At 42.6% G+C, this 19,879-nt stretch overlaps 1 long non-coding RNA gene across 6 annotated transcripts in view; it reads left to right on the forward strand.

Annotated features, from left to right (window-relative positions):
* Nucleotides 1–19,879, forward strand: part of LOC310837051 — a 103,013-nt gene that overhangs the window by 60,351 nt on the left and 22,783 nt on the right. The gene's annotated exons all lie outside the window — the stretch shown is intronic.

Consider the following 19,879-nt stretch of genomic DNA (forward strand, 5'->3'; position numbering starts at 1 on the left):
TCAATTTGTTGTATATCATTTCCCAGAAACCCTTTACCTTCTTACATTCCCACCACATATGAAAAAATGAACCTTCTTTTTCTTTACATTTCCAACACTTATTACATGTTTTATACATTTTTGCTAACTTTACAGGTGTAATATACCATCTGTAAACCATTTTCATAATATTTTCCTTTAACGCCGTAAATGCAGTGAATTTCATATTATCATTCCATACCTTTTCCCAATCATCCAATTGTATATTATAACCAAAATCTCTGGCCCATTGAATCATGACCGACTTTATCTCCTCATCTTTTGTTTGCCATTCCAAAAGTATTTTATACATGCACTAATTCACTGTTGCTCAACTCTGATGGAGGGTGTAACTGTTGTGATTTAACCGAGGGGCCATAATTCAGTGGTAGAACATGTGGAAGGTCCCATATTTGATCCCTGGCACCCTCAGACAGGGCTGGAATATAATTCTGTCTGAAATCCTGGTGGGCTGCTGCCACTCATTGTAGACAATACTGACTTTGGTGGACCCAAGGGCTGACCTGCAATAAAGCAACTTCTTTGGATTATCTTTTGTACTTGTTACCTTTTGCTCCCATTCTGGCTCTGATTCCTAGAGACAACAGCCACTCTCTTAGTCTGACGCTATTTCAAAACCTGCAATAGGAAGGAAATGACCCTCCTAAAACTTTTATGTTGCTCATTACCTTCAAAACTCATTTGGAGAATTGAACAGTCCCTGTGAATCCTCTGTCACAAGCCCAAAGTGGCAACTGCAGCTTTATCCATCACATTATCTGGGCAAGAGCCAAGCCCATCAGAAGTGATGCCACACATAAATTCCACACCAAACAGATGCAATTTAGACAGGTATCATATATTGTCTTAACTCCAGAAAGCATTCAAACTCCCAGCTGAGAAGCCCTTCACCTTCTTCCACTAAAACCAGAGGGGAGAGGATACTTGTGGCCCTCTAAGTGTTGCTGAAGTACAACACCAATTATCCCTGATCCCTGGCCGGAGATGCAGGGTGCTAGAGTCCAGTAGCATCTAGAGGGTCACTGGTTCCATATCAGTGCCACACAAGCAAAGGTGCAGTGGTCTGGGGTTGCAAGCATTCAAAGATGCATTACTGTTTCTGCAGCATGGTCTCCAATGCCCCAGAGCCACCCAGTCAGCTTGAAAGGGGAGCTTACCTTTTGTGCTGATTGGAGCCAATCAGAGTGAAAGGAGGTGAGTCAGCCACTGAGGATTGGTTCCTAGGGTCACTCTGGAGAAGGTGTGCAGCATGATGGAGCGGTTGTTCTATATGCTCCGAAGAATTTTAAGACCACTGGCAACACAAGGTGCTTCAGTTTCCAGGGAATGGTGTGCAAGTTCTGTTCTGTACAATGGAACTTCAAGGAAAACACAACTGAAGCCACTCCAAAATAAGATATTAGAGCACTCCAAATCATTTACCCTTGCAGGAACACAGAAAATAGATCTAGATGAGAGGCAGCACATGGAGAGACACACTGATCGTTGCAATACATCTCTAACTGTTGTTGTATAATTATAAAATAATCAAGAAGGGTGTGTGGCTGAGGTGGCATGGTTGTGATTATCAAGGGCACAGGCAAACTCCGGCCCTCCAGATGTTTGGGACTACAATTCCCATCATCCCACTGGTCCTGTTAGCTAGGGATGATGGGAATTGTAGTCCCAAACATCTGAAGGGCCGGAGTTTGCCTATGCCTGGGCTACAATGACCCCCAGGGTCCCTTCCAGCTCTATGATTCTATGATGGGAGCCTTCATAGAGCCTGAATTTGGTGCTGTGCTACTTTGTGGTGCATAAAGGAGCATTTTCTTCTTGGTCAATCCTGAATCTGTTGTCAGTTCCTTTCGCTGGGTGTCCCTACCCCTGACTAAAATTCTGTTGCTCAGCTTTTAGGAAATTGTAAATGCTAGAGGTGTTCAGAGTTGGATTAACCAAGAAGTCAAATAATCTAGAGCAGCAGTCTTAAACATTTTCACACCTGGGACATGCCTTTACCCTAAACATGCATTATAGGACCCGATTCTGAATTTCTGTGCAGGGTGGTAGTGCTGCTGGACCTTACAAGTTGAAAACCAGCTCTCCAGAATAACTGTCAATTTACACCCAGGAAGACACTTTCATTTTATTTTATTAATTGCCACCCATCATCTCTTTTTCTGCACTCTTCTTCATACTCTGAATATGTATTCATCACTTCACACACCCAAGGGTATGCCAAAGCATTTCACAGTAATAAATTCAAAATGCATTAAGAAGTTCAATAAAACAATGCAAAGTACTAAAAGTGTTCATCAAAAGGGGGCGGGAATCAGCACCTCAGTCAGCACAAAACATACATACCTTCCACACAGCCTAAACCCCAACAGCCTGACCACCAGTGCTATCCAAATACCTGAGAGAATAATATGTCTCTGCTTGTCACTGCAGGACTGGCAAAGTTAATGCCAGTCCAGCTTCCTAGGGAGATCATTCTGCAAGTTGGGGGTGGGGGAGTTTGCTACCACAGAAAAGGCCAATTTTCATGTTACCACCCTCTGAGCACCCTTGGAAGGAGACTCACAGAGAGGGTCAGATGCCAATCCCAGGGTCTGAGTATGTTTGTACATGGAACGGCAATGGCCTGTGCAAAAAGGTCTCCCTTCAAATGGTGGTTGTACCAGTGGCAAAGTGTGGGTTGCCAGCGCACAGAGCGGGGGTGGGAGGGAGGAAAATGGGCAGAGTACACATGCGCATTCAATTGCCTAATAGTGTCTGTGTCACCCAGGAGATCGGAGCCGCAGAAACAAGAAAAGAGGAGTTGTTCTGTTGTCTGGAGATGTCACGTACTGCTTCGCCTGGAGAAGCTTTTTTCAGTAGAGACCAGCTACAGAAGCACGCAGCTGTATTGAGGCAGCACAGGGTGTTCAAGTTTTGCTAACAATGTTGTGTCCAAGGCAACCGCTCCTCTGCTTTCCCCATGCTATGCCAATGGTTGATAACTCTGGTATGAAACCACCTTAAAAACCCAGCCTTCTCCTTATGCAAGAACTATGGAAAGGTTTACACTATACATTTAAAGCACATTCTGTGCATTTTCAAAGCACATGGCTTCCCCCGCAAAGAATGCTGGGGACCGGACCATAGTTTTCCCCTCACAGGGGCTACCGTTTCCCTTGCCTACTGTTCCCATGATTCTTTTTGGTGATGTCATCTGCTTTAGACGTTTGTTGAATGGGCATTCAGTGTTTGGTGTTCTTCTGCTCTATCTTTCCCATTGATTTCAGTATTTTGCAGAGCAGATGTCTTCGAGAATGCTGCTTCTAAACTGCTCTACAAATTAATCTGTGTCATTTTCTGCCCTGGCGCAAGGCAATTTTATTTGTAATTAATATGGTTCAGCCCTCAAGCAACAGTTCTCCGCAACTCAGTTAACAAACTCTTTGGAACAGCAAAAAAGTAAAAGAAAAAGCAGACAAATATTTGATGGCGTTGGTTGAAGCAATGCTCATATAAGGAGTCAGCGAAATCAAAGCTGACGTTGTCTTAGGAATGAGGTTTCACCTTTGGCTGTCTGAAACATTAGCTGCTAACACATCAGAAGAAAAAAGTGATGGTAGACCTTTAAGGTCATACTTCATAGGAGGAGGAGGCGAGCGAGAGGGAAAGAATTACGCTTTTTAAATATGACAGATGCATAACTCAAGGAACAGCAAAAGCATTGCAGCTCGGCCACTGGATCTTTTTTGGGAGGGGTGGGGGGATATTCATATCGTTCCAACAAACACCATGAACTGGATTACAGAGGAAATAAATGAGCCTACAATCTCCACTCTGATCTCTGATCCCTTCTGGAAGGGAACTTATGGAAGAGATATTGTTCCAAATATTTGAATAGGAGATGAGATAGCAAATGGTTCGACACCACATTCTGACTATGGTAAAGAACATACAGGAATAGTTACAGTGGCCTTGGAAGGAATTTTTTTTGTTTTGACTATGGCAGACCAACACGGCTACCTATCTGTAAGTGGCCTTTAGACAGCCTGGAGGGGTGGGGAGGAATCAGCCTAATTTGGTAATTATTTAACTCTGCACTTTCTACGAACTGTAATAAATGTTGTGCGTATACACAATGAATCACTGAGAGCTGGTGCAGAGTAGTAGCTAAGAATGTGAGGTTTGAAGTTCCTAGCTCAAAAATAATTTCAGCTGTGGATACAGTAGTTGGATTTAAGCAAGCAACTGTCTTGATCCTATGCCTGTTGATTTGTAAATATGTCACACTGTGTTCAGCTGGCCCTACTCTCAAGAAATTGGTCACTTGGTGATAATAACACTGACCTACCATACAGGGCTGCTGTCAGGGGAAGGGCTGTAGTTCAGTGGTAGAGCATCTGGTTGGCATGCACAAGGTCCCAGGTTCAATCCCTGGTGTCTCCAGGTAAGGCTGGAATGTCCACTGCCTGAAATGCTGGAGAGCTGCTGCCAGTCAGTGTGGACAATATTGAACTAGATGGACTGATGGTATAAATCACTATAAGGCAACTTCCTATGTGCCCAAGGAGCCCTGAAATAATATTAGTGCAAGATGGCTTAGCAGTGTAAAAATGAAGGCTAAGCTGGGTTTTCCAGATGAGGTATCTGCTGGGAGAGATGCTGTTAAGAAGAACAAATGTGTTGATGACCAATCATCAGCTGCAACCCTACATCTGAGTAACCTGATGATATGGTATGAATGCCACTGCACAAGTGGAGACAGAGATACACCTGTGGTACACAGTGCTTACACTCTCAACAGCTCCCCCAGGGCAAGGGCAGCCCAGCCCATTCTGCCACCTAAGGTGAAACAGGAAGGTGTTGCCTTGTGAGTTGCCACCCCGCCAAAGCACTGAGGTCACATAGCAGCTCCTTCCAGGGTCTGGTGAGTTCTCATGCAACCTTCCTGAGACCCAAGCAGCAGCGGAACTACATTTTGGGGGCCCTGAAACTTGAACTGCCTTGGGGACCCCCTTTGCAAGCAGTAGTGAGGCCTGGGCAACCACTGTTGTCTTCTTCAATGGGGTTGTTCCATGGCTGATCATCACACTTTGCCACATCTGTGCTACTGACTGTCAAACTTTGGGATTGTTGAAATATATACAACACAAAATGAATCAGTTTCACTCAATTCAGTGTGACTCCAATTGGGTCTACTAGACCCAAAAATGTTAAGCAAGTTGCTTCTGGTGCCCCTCTGAGATCAGAGGCCCTGAAGCTTAAGTTTCATTAACTTCAAAGATCTGCCCCGGACACATGTGAGGCACTCCCATGAAATTTCACAGGGCTCTCATGAAATCTCACCGTAACCCAACCCAGCCACTTTTCCTTGCTTCTTTGGACATGCTACTTGGATTCCACTGCTTGAAGTGTGTTATGTACTGAGTTGAATGGGATCCAAAATGCAGCAGTCTGATTGGTCCTAGAACAATAGGATTCAGAAAGCAGCAGTCTGATTGGTCCTAGGACAATAGGACCCAGAATGCAGCAGTCTGATTGGTCCACAGGAGCCACTCAATCCAGCTCCAGGAGAACCCTGGAATTAGCCAATCACGTGGGGCCCATTGTGTAAATAATGTATATAAAGCAGACATTCTGGGGAGAACTTCCATTCCTCCTCACCACTATGAGCTGAATAAAGAGCATGAAATCCACTCTCGACTCCAAGTATATTTCAAAGTGGCTGCGTCAGTCTGCCTCCTGGAAGGGCTAGCAGCTTGAACATTCTGCTTAGAGTAAAGCCTTTTGCCTAGCTGTACAGTTGTGCTGAGAGCAGGCCCCTTGTTACAGTAAAGCAGGTGTGGGGGACCTTTGGCCTTCCAGATATTGCTGAACTACAACCTCCACCATCCCTGGCCATTGACCATTCTTGCTGGGGCTGATGGGAGTTGTAGTTCTGCAACATCTATGGGCCAAAGGTCCCCCAAAGAGCAGGTTTGGGGGAGAAAGTGATATGATAAAGCCACGGGTGCCCAGTGATGAAAGTGAATAAGGTGCAACGTTCAGCCTCATATATGTGTCCAGCTGGGCTGCTGCCAGCATCTAAATTCATCACCATACCACAACTCAGCCCATTTTCATTCATCAAGCTCTCTTTTGTCTCTTCATATCATTGTTGAAATGGCTTCCATAGCAAGCCATCTGCAATACTTTTGTTTTTCTCTAATTACCTTTGGATTATTAAATCATCCTTTGCTTCCAATATCTGTTCACAGGCATTGATACTGCCCGCGAGCTTGCTTTTAATAATAATTAAAGCCTAGACCTCTCACAGAATTGAGTGTAAGTGCACACTTTCTGTGTTTTGTATCCCTTCCTAGATAAGCCAGCTTTCATTAAAAAAATATATATTAAACATCATTTATATCTTATCCTAGAATCATGGAATTGGAAGAGACCACAAGGGCTATCGAGTCCAACCCCCTGCCAAGCAGGAAACACCATCAGAGCACTCCTGACATATGGTTGTCAAGCCTCTGCTTAAAGACCTCCAAAGAAGGAGACTCCACCACACTCCTTGGCAGCAAATTCCACTGTCGAACAGCTCTTACTGTCAGCAAGTTCTTCCTAATGTTTAGGTGGAATCTTCTTTCTTGTAGTTTGGATTCATTGCTCTGTGTCCGCTTCTCTGGAGCAGCAGAAAACAACCTTTCTCCCTCCTCGATGTGACATCCTTTTATATATTTGAACATGGCTATCATATCACCCCTTAACCTCCTCTTCTCCAGGCTAAACATGCCCAGCTCCCTTAGCCATTCCTCATAAGGCATCGTTTCCAGGCCTTTGACCATTTTGGTTGCCCTCCTCTGGACACGTTCCAGTTTGTCAGTGTCCTTCTTGAACTGTGGTGCCCAGAACTGGACACAGTACTCCAGGTGAGGTCTGACCAGAGCAGAATACAGTGGCACTATTACTTCCCTTGATCTAGATGCTATACTCCTATTGATGCAGCCCAGAATTGCATTGGCTTTTTTAGCTGCCGCATCACACTGTTGGCTCATGTCAAGTTTGTGGTCAACCAAGACTCCTAGATCCTTTTCACATGTACTGCTCTCAAGCCAGATGTCACCCATCTTGTATTTGTGCCTCTCATTTTTTTGCCCAAGTGCAATACTTTACATTTCTCCCTGTTAAAATTCATCTTGTTTGTTTTGGCCCAGTTCTCTAATCTGTCAAGGCTGTTTTGAAGTGTGATCCTGTCCTCTGGGGTGTTAGCCACCCCTCCCAGTTTGGTGTCATCTGCAAATCTTAGGAACATGTATTCTTATAACTCTATCTTTTTAAATGTATTTTTATTAAATATTTTCTTGATTTACAAAGGTATGTGCAATGTCTCTCTCTTCTATTTTTTTCCATGTAACTTTTTTTTTATAGATCAGTTTCATTTGTTGAGACATTAGAAAGAAAAGGGGGAAAGAGGTGGTGGTAGGGAAGATGGTTAGGGGTGGGATCAGGTGGTGATGTTTCTATTTTACTTAATATATGTAGGGTTTTGTGTCAGTGTTGCTTGTGCAGGTTCCCTGCTGTTATGTAGTCTTATAATTGAACAGTTCAACATCTAGCATAACCATAGAACAATTTTGGATTTCCTAAAAGGTAGTAAATAGGCAAAATAAATATTGTATTAAAGGCAAGTGATTATATAATGTAATAATTGCTACTGTTTATCCTGCAGTAATACACAAAGGAAAATTACAAAAGTGGGGAAGACAAATGAAGGTTTGGAATCCAAACTTAAGTATTCATTATTCCTATATCTAATAGCAAACATGTGACACCTCCATGCTGTCAGTATTTTGTGCGAAGGATTCGACCACACATTGGGGAATTTTGGTTTGTGCAATTAAAGCAGATTAAAGTGTTCAGTGATGCTACTGCAACCGCCCCCCCCCCCCTTTAAAGCAACAGGTTTTTGCAGGTAGGAAAGTGATGCGGAAATGCTTTGAAAGATGTGGCATGAATTAATGATTAACAGGAAGACGTATAACCACCTCCATAAGCAAATCAGGATGAGTGTGATTTTGCATAACTTGCCTGCAGACGAATCTATAAAGACCAGATATAGTCTGTCTTTTGTGCAAGCTTTGTGCAAATGGGGATGAAGATGTAATACAGAAGTCATCTGAAGATCATCAGGACAGCAAAACTGGGCAAAACTGGCAGGCACGTTTGTGATTTCTGCAGACTTAAGGGTGGTGACTCCCCATGTATTCAGAGTGCTCCTTCATTTGCAAATTTAAAAAAAAAAAACAACAGCCTGAGAAGGATTGAGCTTGATCCTAGATCTCAAGTAAGCATGGAATGTTGAGGAAGGACACCCGTTAGGAACTTCCAGGCCTACAGATGTTGTTGAATGACAACTCCCATCATCTGTGACCATTGGCCATGCTGGCTGGGGCTGATGGGGGTTGTAGATGAGCAGCATCTGGAATGCTCCAGATAGAAGGCTGACCTAACTGGTATTCAAACAACTGGATAGACATGAATAATATTTTCTTGATCTGCTGTGTTTTTAAAACACTGTATAATTTGGTGAGTGGTCGGAGTGCAACGTTTGAAGTGCACTTTAAATCTCCACCTTTATGTTTATTGTTCTTCGCAGTGCAGTTTATCAACAGAATATATTCGCAAGAACTAAAGCAAACTCCATGATCATTAAAACATTCAACATTCACACCCAAATAGCTACATAATGCCATCAGCCGTAAATATTCATAAATGCTAATGGCTACAATCCCTTTTTAATTGCTTGATACAACTTTAATGAGGTTCTAGCTGGCAGCCAGCCAGATCTGAGGACCTGCCTTGTGTGTGAGAGTGCAGAAACAATCATTTAACTAGCAGCAAAAAGACCAAGGGTGCAATCCTTGGGAATAAGCCCCACTGAACATAATGGAACAGTAAAATTAAAAGTGCCACCTGGAGACAGCATTAGGGAATCACAGTTCTTGAGTAAACAGAGCTGCTTAAAAATCCCTTGTAAATGTCCTCTGCATGTCTTGACTGAACATACAGAGAGGGAAGTGTGGGATTGAGGTTTTTGCTCCTGTCTCTTACTTCCATATGTACATTGTAAGGCCAGAACGTTCTGCATGTGTGGTGTGCTACCAGGTCATAGGTGCCTGCTCCCTGGGGCCCTGGGTGCCCGAGCACCCACAAAAGTCCCCCTGAAGGGGCCGGGCACCCACAAATTTCAGTGCCAGGGCCATACACGCTGCCCCAGGCACCCATGGTCATGGGGCTAGGCTGGCACTCCTATACCAGGTCTCCTGGCCTCACTCTTTCTATGCTTTCTGAAGTCCCAAATAAACTGAGGAATGAAAAGAGCCTCGTTATAGGAGACAAGACTGCACCTTTCTGTCCCGGCTTCTGCCCCACCTCACCCTTCACCTGATCACCCCCCCTCCCATGATCCTCCACGGGGCTCTCCAGTCCACATGAAGGTGGGTGGGGAGAGCTGGCATCCCTGCTCCCCACCTCCAAAGCAACTGAAGTTGGGGTGGGAAGGGGAGATTTCCCCACCTCCAACCCAGGTTCCCACCACTTAGCCCCTTTCTCTACTCCCTTCTCCTGTGTCAATTCAAGCCAGATCCCTACAGGCTTCATGACTTGATATAAGAAGGTATAGATTTCTGCTCTGGACCATTTTCATGTAGAGCTGTCTCCATTCTGCTGCAGTTCAGCCTCTGAGAAATTTTTTACATGATTATCATTACGCTATTCAGCACAAGAAAAACAGTGGGAGATGTCCACAATTACGCATTGTTCTTTTCTGTTTCTCTTTTTATTTTGTTAAATTTTAATTGATTTCCTGATGAGTTGAGTGTTACAGCACTCATAATATTTTATATACCGGTATTTTGCAGTTGTTTTTAAAAATGTATTTTTATTAAAGATTTCTTGGTTTACAAAAGTATGTGCAATGTCTCTGTTTTACAAATTACATTTTTTTACAGATCAGTTTCATTTGTTGAGACATTAGTGTTACATTCGGAAGAAAAGGGAAAGAGGTGGAGGGGGCATGGTGAGTGGGGTGGGGTGGCAATGCTTCTCTTCTACTTAATGTATGTGTGGGGTTTTGTGTCAGCGTTGTTTGTTCAGGTTCTCTTTGCTATTCGCTTGTGTTCCTTTGGTGTTGAGAGAGGTTGGGGGTTGGCCTAGCGTGTGCTTGTTCATTTGTGATTGGCTGTGGTGAACTTTGTTTTCATGTATGTGTGGGGTGGGTGGGTGTTTTGGATCAGGTTAGCCATATTAATTTGTATGCTGTCAGTGGATTCTTGTCGTTGTCTTGTTGGGCTGTGTATGTGATAAAGGGGAGCCATACCAGGGTGAAGGCGTCTTCTTCTATTTGTCCCCGTGTCAGTTTCAGTTTATTGGTTAATTTTTCTAGTAAGGCTGTTTCCCATACTGTTTGGTACCATTGGTCCATGCTTATTCCTGACAGGTCTCTCCAGTGTCTGGTTATGGTGTTTCTGGCTGCTGAGAGTATGTGGGTTATGAGTTCTTTGTTATGTGAGTGGGCATTATTATCTTGGAAGATGTTTAGTAGGGCCAGTTCTAGGGTTATTTCTAATACCTGCTTAGTTATTTTGCATATTTCTTTTATGGCTGTTGTCCAGAATAGTTGGATTTTGGGGCACTCCCACCACATGTGGAGGTATGTGCCTGTGGAGGTGCACCCTCTCCAGCATTTTGCTGAGGTTCCTGGGTGTATTAGCCCTAGTTTTCTTGGTGTTAGGTACCACCTGTAGGTGAGTTTTAGAGTGAGTTCTTTCCTTTTCGTTGATATGGATTTAAAGGGGGGTTTAGACCACATTCTGGCCCACTCAGTGTGGTTAATCTCATAGCATTGTTTGTGAACTAAAGCAGCAGCAGCAGCAAACAAAGATCCCTGCAGGATTGATTTTCGTTCTAGAGATGGGACAAATAAGCAATAACTGGCAATTTTCCGTTCCTGCTTCAGTTTCCAAAGTAATTCGGAAACATCTCTATTGTAACTCTAGATTCCTCATCCTGAAAGGACTATGGTACCAGTTCAGACTTGGGAGTCTGTCCACTCTCTTTGGGAACTTCTTGGCATGTTATTGTCTTATGCAGAGGGTATTGTTCTGCAGAGAGGTATATTAGGTTAGCCCCCATCTGCAGTCTGGGGTGCTATTGTCTATACGCAGGCTAAGAACTGGAAATGAACTAGTCTTTACCATAAAAATTCTTTTTAAGGACAGAAATCCACAAATAGGATTGGAATCATCCATTAAAAGTGAAGTGTTATGCACCTTCTCCACCCCCCCCCCATTCTTGGGGAGGAGGGAGGAGGAATATGAGAAGCATTTGCTCAAAATGAGGATGACGACCCCCTGATTTAAAATCAAATGGCTCTTTCCCCTGTATCAATGCAGCAGTAATCCCAAAGGCACAAAATACAGGCAACAGACACATGCTAGGTAAAAGGAATAAATATATCTTTATTAACAAAGCCACCAATCACACTTTGAAGGCAACAATCTGTATTCAGGTAGACACAACATCAATATATAATTTCATTTTCCTATTTTTTTCACAGTGCAGATCAATATATAGTTCCCCCCTGTTTCTTTTTTAAAAATCTTCTAAATAACAGTCATCAGCATCCTCTAAGAAAAAGTGTGATACAATTACCTTCACCCTGTGACATATTTGTTCTTTCTCATTTGTAACGCTAATTTAAAAATAGATAAAATTTTGAGCAGTTTTACGCAAAGGGCATTTATGGACCATTTCACACATGTTAGCCCTGCTTATTTGTTCCATGTAATTGTTTATCAGTAAAGAGATAAGTGCTGGGATCAATGGTGTCTCTGTGACTGTCTCCCTGTACCAGTCCAGATCACCACAAATCTGCCTACCTCTGAGCACACTAACCAGGTGGAGAAAATAAAGGTGACCTGTGTGTGAGAATCAGCGCTAAGGAAAATCAGGTTTCTTGGTATACAAGCAATAAGCAAGAACTGATTCCAAACTGCAGTCCTAGCTATAAATTAACCTGAAATCACTAGGCTCTTTGGAGTCTAATTAACAATTAAGGCTCACTGGGTTCTTGTGCAAAAAGCACTGGGTGGACCTGTGCAAATCTCTCCAGAGATGTCAACATAGTTTGAGGTTAAGTCAACACAAATGTATTCTCACCAGATTTGGCCGACATTAACTGCAAGATATTCACCCCACCACCCTTTTTTGAGGGTGCTTCCGCATCAGGGGTGGGGAATCCTTTTTGCCCAAGAGGCCAGATATTTATGTCCCCCACCCCTTTCGGCCAATTTTTAACAAATGAGTGGGATGCCCTGCTGGTCAGTGATCTGACATCATAACAACATCAGATCACCAACACAAGTCAAAGCAGAGTGCTTCCCAGTTGCCTGACAGCCTGTGGATTGTTGGGTGCTTTGGAAGTGCTGAGTGCAAAGTGCTTTACAAGCCCTGTGCTCGGGACCTTGCAAGTGCTGAGCACTGGTCTTGCAAAGGGCTTTCTGCAGCACTTCCTGCATGCCAGACAACCAGCTGTTCAAAGGGCTTGCCCTGTACTTGGTGCTTTGAGCGGGCTCCTGAATGTTGATTCCATGCATACACATAGCAACTGGGCCAAGAGCCACTTTGATCCCCATTCATCCACAACTCACAGAAAAGTTGTGCAGGCATGACCACCCAAGCTTCAAGGTGGGAAGGTCCAAGGACCTGGAGTAGACTTTGGACTCCCTGGGGATTAGAAATTAAGTCTCCTTGTTTTGAGCAATCACAATCGGATTTTGAAATTAAGAAATGCATTCTGCAGCCCCTTTGTAGACTGGTAGAGCTGCAGTCAAAATAATCCAAGGTCATTTTGCCACTGTGTTGCACTGAGATAAGCCATGGTTTAGTTCAGCATGTCATCTGAATCTCATGGTTGATCTGTCTCCAGACAAACCACAAACCTAATGTTTTTTTCTGGGAGAGCTAAACTATGAACCCAGATTCTGATGGCATGCTAAAGCCAACCATGGTTTAGTGCAGCACTGCAGCAAAATGACCAGGGAGGAGCAAAGCAACTGGAATCTCATCTCCTGAACAAATGAGGGCAGTGTGTCTTATGCTGTAGAGCTTTTACTCTGACACACTTTAGCGCCTTACCCTCTGCTTTGATGGGAGATACTCATGCATTCCTCACAACCAATGTGTCTGGTCTTAGTCGATCGTGCATTGAAACAGTTGTGCACGTGTTATTATACTGTTAATATTAATGTGGACAATAACTCCATATATATTATACCCAGTGCTTTTCTTCTTAAAAAAATGTTTAGGGGTACCCTCTTTTTGACTCAAGAAAAGAACTATTTTATAGTTCAAATCGGGGGAAATAAATACAGTAAATGGACAAAATGTTTAGGGAGGGTTATGTGTACCCCTGCGTCTCCCCAGAAAAAAAGCACTGATTATACCTGCTTAAACCAAACCTCCAGGCAGATCTGATAATTTTAACCCTTCCCTCTTTCTGTCAAACTCCACTAATTAAATCACCACCAAAGTGGCAAACTTCATCTGCACGTGCTACTAGAAACCAGATGCTTAAATCTCCTTGCCAACTGCACGAGCACTTAGCAACCCATTCTAGTGTGACTGAATGTGCAACAACACAAAGACACACTTCCTAGCACTTTGCTGTGCTGTTAATTCTACATAGTCTTTTGCTGGCCTGTAAGCTGTAAAACTGTATTTGTTGATTGTAACTTAGTGGCTGATCTGTGATCCTAGTAATAAAGATTCACTGGTTTATTGTGCCTTGCGCCAGCCATTTCCAACTCCCAAGTCCTTCTGGCACAAAACGATGTATATTATCTTACTACTGTGATACTTCAGAATAGTTTTTCTCAGAATAGACCCATTGAAATTAATGAGCATGACTAAGTTAGGCCCGTTAATTTTAATAGGCACACTCTGAATAAAAATCAATTGGTTACTACTTGATGTGTCCTGAGATGTATGCTGTTCAGACCACTTAGTGGTGACCAGCTCCTGAGATGCTGCAATTGTTTGGCACAATTACTAGAAAAGGTGGGCGCTAGAGATGAATTAAAGATCGCATTTACTTGGAGGAGCACAGTGCTCAGAACAAACAAGCATTGGCTCTTATAGATGCAGCAAAAAAAAACTGCATTATCATATTGTGCATTCCACTTTGTAACTAATGGATATGATATACAGAAGCCCTGCTCCAGCAGCTACAGGATACACACAAAAGAGGCTACTTCAAATATGTTGAGGGGAAATCAACTTTGGAGAAAACAGACCACTTGTTTTCTCCTGCTCTGGAGGTAGGTCTCGAACCAATGGCTTCAATCTCTGAGAAAGGAGATTCCGACTAAACATCAGGGAAAAAACTTTCTGACAGTAAGAGCTGTTTGACAGTGGAAAGAGATTGTAGACTCTCCCTCCTCTGAAGTTTTCAAGCAGAGGTTGGGTGGCAACCTGTCAGGGATGCTTTTGCTGAGATTCCTGCATTGCAGGTGGTTGGGCTAGATGACCCTTTCAACTCTGCAGTTCTATGATTCTATGATTGTGCCCCACGGAACTCTGGCTTGTAGCAATAACCCTTCCAGCTTTTGGCTCGGTTTGACCTCACACCTAGAGGAAGCTATTGAGCGAAATGAGGGCTCTTATATCTCAGCCTCTGATGGGTTTGGGGAGCTGCCAAAGAGTCATTTGGCAATTCACTTCTGATTCAAACAAGCTGCAGTGCTCTTCAGAAGGCCCAAACATCAATTGCTTCTAAATGAGACTTTGCATTTAATAATCCCTTTTCTTTCTTTTACGTAGCTGGCAGGTGGAACATCAAAAGTTTTCTTTTTGTATCTTTCTCTAATATTTCTTTTGCCTTCTCTCTATTTCTTCTTCTTCTTCTTCTTCTTCTGGAGTTCCATGTCTGGGGCCTTTTATTAAAGTCTATAAATTGTATACTCATGGAGGTGGTGGATGATTTATGGAGGGCCCTGGGTGAGAGAGAGGGAAAGGTAGGTTTCCCGGGATGAAAGGCTGGGAGGAGCTACAGTCTGTAAGGGCTAATAATTACTTTTAAGAGAGGATCCATATTCCACTTATCTGATTTGTATTTCTTTAGTCACTATTTTACTGTATTACAGAATTTTTAAATACAAATCTCATTCCAACCTGCCTGGTTAAAAACACACACAACCAAAACAAAGCTAGATTGCATCAGCCAGGAGGGCTGTAGTTATCAGACCAGGGGTAAAGAAAGAATCTAACTCTTTCTTTTCTTAGCTCTACTGAAGTCCTTAGGAGAACTCTTCTTCTAAAATTGGCATTGACTTTGGGGGGAAATCCTGCATAGGCATTCTCTCCCCTCCACACAAATACTAGCTTAAAAGGAGGTGTTTTCTAACTCAATGCAATCTGGTTTCTATCTGGTTTCCCTGCCTGGTTGCTCAGTCAACTTCTCTTAATGAACCATTTAAAAAATAAATTTAGGACCTAAAATTTAGCAATTCACACATGCATACATTATTTCACATGAACTATAATCCAATTACGAACATATAATAAAAATGTGGAAAACCAAAAATCTCTCAACCAAAAATCTCTCAAAATGTTTTTTTAACCTTGCTTTCTATTTTTATTCCAAACCTTATAAATTATTGAAAACACGGCAACTTACAATAATGACTTTTATTTTCCCAAACCGAAAACCTAGACTAAGGTAAATCCTTTTTTTATTAAGCAGACCTAAATCCAGTGAATGGAGTACACCTAATTTATATTTCTACTGCTCTGCATTTCAGCTGAGACAATTATTATATATAATAAAAGGGGAACTGATTCAACACAGAATAGACACTGAAATTAAACTTTCCAAGCATCTCTCATTAACAAGCTCTTGCATTTGAAGATCTTAAACCAAATCAATTGAACTCTTTAACAAATCCATTTACTAATTGTACTATCCAAATATGGACAATCTGACAATGTAAATTTGCACCTATTATGTCTCCATTAATCCTATTATCGTACCACCCAGATTTTTTTCCAGCAAGGCAATCTGAACACTGGGAATCCAAAGGTTTAGACACATTACAAGATTTATATACGAATAATCAACCAATATCTATTAACCTTATAACATTAACTTTGTCAAACATTTACACAAACTAGATTTTAATCAAATTCATACTTTTAGTACAAAAGAACATTTAAAAATACAAGCTTTGAGACTCTTAAGGCAACTTTATTAAGCACAATGGAGGTGGAATGATAAGTTTCTAAATTGTACTCTAGCTTATGGATCTATGGAACAACTTAAAAAGATATGGGAACTAGATACTGGCACACAAATTACAGTGGTACCTCTAGATGCGAACGGGATCCGTTCTGGAGCCCCGTTCGCATCCAGAAGCGAACGCAACCCGCGTCTGCGCATGCGCAGTTTGCAATTCGCCGCTTCTGTGCATGACGGCATTTTGACCGTCTGCACATGCACAAGCGGCAAAACCCAGAAGTAACACGCTCCGTTACTTCCGGGTCGCCGCAGTGCGCAACCCGAAAATATTTATCCCAAAGCTACTTCAACCCGAGGTATGACTGTATTCCCAAGGATTGGAATAAAATTTGGGAATTATGACCCTTAAAATCTGTTTCCGTTTTTTCTTAAAATTATTACACAGATGGTATCACACTCCTTTGCAAAGGTAAAAAAAATGTTTTCTTCTGTATCACCTAATTGTTGGAGGGGTTGCAATAAACTTTGTACATATTGTCATTTAGGGTAGGAATGTCCATTTGTGTAAGATTTTAGGAATTTGATTTTGACAGAAATAATAGATGTTACTAAAGAAACTATTGTTTGTTGCCAAAATCTAATGTTATTGAATATTTTTGTGGATACCAATGTAAATATATTGTCAGAAAGAATGGGTCTTATATATTATCTTGGCAGCACAAATAGTAATTGCAACTCAGTGGAAACCAGCCCAAAATCTGACACTGGGCATTTGATGCCACTCACTCTGGAATATAGATGTAGTGGAGAAAATCACACATAATTTGAGATTTTAACAAGGTCTAGGTTCTTCAGGGACACGGGTGGCGCTGTGGTCTAAACCACTGAGCCTCTTGGGCTTGCCGATCAGATGGTCGGTGGATCGAATCCCCACGACGGGGTAAGCTCCCGTTGCTCAGTCCCATCTCCTGCCAACCTAGCAGTTTGAAAGCACACCAGTGCAAGTAGATAAATAGGTACCGCTCCAGCAGGAAGGTAAACGGCTTTTCTGTGCGCTGCTCTGGTTTCGGCGTTCCTTTGCTCCAGAAGCGGCTTAGTCATGCTGGCTACGTGGCTTAGTCATGCTGGCTTAGTCATGCAGACAAACGTTGGCTCCCTCGGCCAGTAAAGTGAGATGAGCGCCGCAACCCCAGAGTCAGTCACAACTGGACTTAATTGTCAGGGGTCCTTTACCTTTACCTTTAGGTTCTCCAGACACCTTTTATATGATTTGAAATTCTTTACAACATATACAACATTGCTTTCAAGACAATCCTTGTCACAAGCCTGTCAAATCTGGAACTAGACTTGATAATCTGATGAAATTGACAGTCTTTACTTAGACTTTGCTATTCTGACTCATGTGCTACTACTCATTCTGCATGCCTATTTTATGGTTTTCATATTTTAATTATTGTCTGTTGTTATAATTGTCCTTTCTGTTTGAATTACATTGGGGAGGGTTCAGTCTCCCTCTGGTTCAGCCTCTGGTTCCATTAATTATCACCCCTTGCTGAGGCAAATTGCATTTTTTAAAGAAACAAAAAACAAATACACCATTTTGCAGGCTAGATAAGACGTATTTAATATCACCTGCAGTTTGCCCTTGTGTGTGTGGCTGTAAACCAGTTCAAAATTCAAGTTTTAGTAAGACTGCTGTATTGCAGATTATATATCTATATGGACAAAGGGGAGGCTGGTCGGGCAAAAGATTCCTGCATTGTAGGGAGTTGGGCCAGTGGCCCATTGTGGTCCCTTCTAACTCTACAATTCTATAAGTCTATAAGGTGAGGTAGAGCCCTACCATTTTTTTTTCTGCACTCTAAAAATCGAAACCTCTGTAGCAATGCCATATTCATAAATTTCCTATAACTGAGGGTAGAGTGCCAGCAAATTTGTCAATTTGAGTTTCTCTCTGTTCTTCAGTTCTGCAGCCTCGTTCTCAAGTCTCCACATTTCCACATCAGCTTGAGCTGCTTTAAAAGAAAAGTCCTCATGAAAATTCATCAGCCTTTTTTGTGTGTGAGCTTCTCCTAATATACATTTCTTCCTATGGGAAAATAACTGCTCTCCAATTTTACAGCAATTTCTCCCCAATTTCTGATTTCTCCCCAATTTCTGATTTTTGTCAATCAGAATTGATCTCAACTGATTAATTCAACCCATTTGTTGATTAAACATTGCAGAACTAGCTAGACTTCCGGTCTTTCCCAAATGATAGGATTACCCATACCTGGGCTTGCAGAGACAGTGTTGCTTAGGAGAAAGACACACATCACAGAAAGTAAGACAAATGACCTCCAGATGTTGCCAGGACTACAGCATCCTAGAAATTCATTGTCCTGGCTGGTGCTGATGGGAGTTAGAGTCCAGCAACACCTGCAGATTCCTCACCCTGGATATAAAGAGAGAACCCACAGCATAACCCTCAGCTGCCAGTGAACCTCAATTATTCCCAGCTCTGGAACTTGTCATGCTAGGTATTCATACCAGCAAATCATATGCCAGCCCAGTCCTTGGTCTTGCCTTTCCCAGCATTCCTCTGGTGGGAGGGCTGGCTGGCTTTCTTTATATTTAGATGCAGTGCACGGACAGTCATGCCGATATGCATTCATCCATCTGTGGCTTTATTTTGTTTTCCAAGTGCAAACTCCACTCCCACCCCAGTGCAAACACGGCCCAAGTATTAGGGGAACAGACAATCACAACGGGCCAGCCAATCTGTGCCACACAAAGCTGCTTTTTGTTTCAGACTTTCTAAATTGACTCTTCCCCCCGCCGCTGAGGCTGAATTAGACACTAGAGGAATAGGTACATTCTGATGGACTGCCACAGATCCTGCTGTTCTAAACATGTCACTGCTGTATTCACATTTAAATAGCAACCCATCAACCGCAGGTTAAAAACTGATTTGCTTTGCTTTTTGACCTGCTTTTTGGTTAAGACACTTCAATTTTTAACAGCACAGGCATACTTTTTTGTGTGTTTTTTTGCTATTTCCTTAAAAAATAGGCACACTTAAATAATACATTGCAAAAGGTTTGTTCTTAAGAGCATATACAAATAAAACGACCTTTCTACAGGTGAGCTCATCCTCACTGTTTTACTGCACAAGCCACTGTTCTGGGCATCCTCTGTATTGGAAAAGCTGAGAACAGTGGCTCATACAGAAGCCCAATGGGCAGCCTCCTTCCAGGATGATTGCCGTGAGGTTACATGAGCCCTTAATGGCCTGTAATTCACCTTGCATGCCACATTAGCAGCCATCTCATGACACACTAATGTATCCAGCCTGGCAAGGACACAGCTCTTTGTTGCTAAGCTTTAAAGAAGAATTGCTGGAGATATATCATCAGGTTGGTGGCAAAACACTGGTTAACACATACAGTAATCTAATATAGCGCAAAGCTGGTCATGTGGCCTAGAGCTTTTGCACACTCCAGCAGAGGCACACCAGAAGGAACAGAGCGTGGCACATCTGTCGGTAGAACACTACAGAGAAGGACAATGCAGTCTGCCCCCCCCCCCCCGATTTCTTGGATG

The sequence above is a fragment of the Podarcis gaigeae genome (assembly GCF_964106915.1).
Source record: "Podarcis gaigeae genome assembly, chromosome: Z".
Classification (NCBI taxonomy): Eukaryota; Metazoa; Chordata; class Lepidosauria; order Squamata; family Lacertidae; genus Podarcis; species Podarcis gaigeae.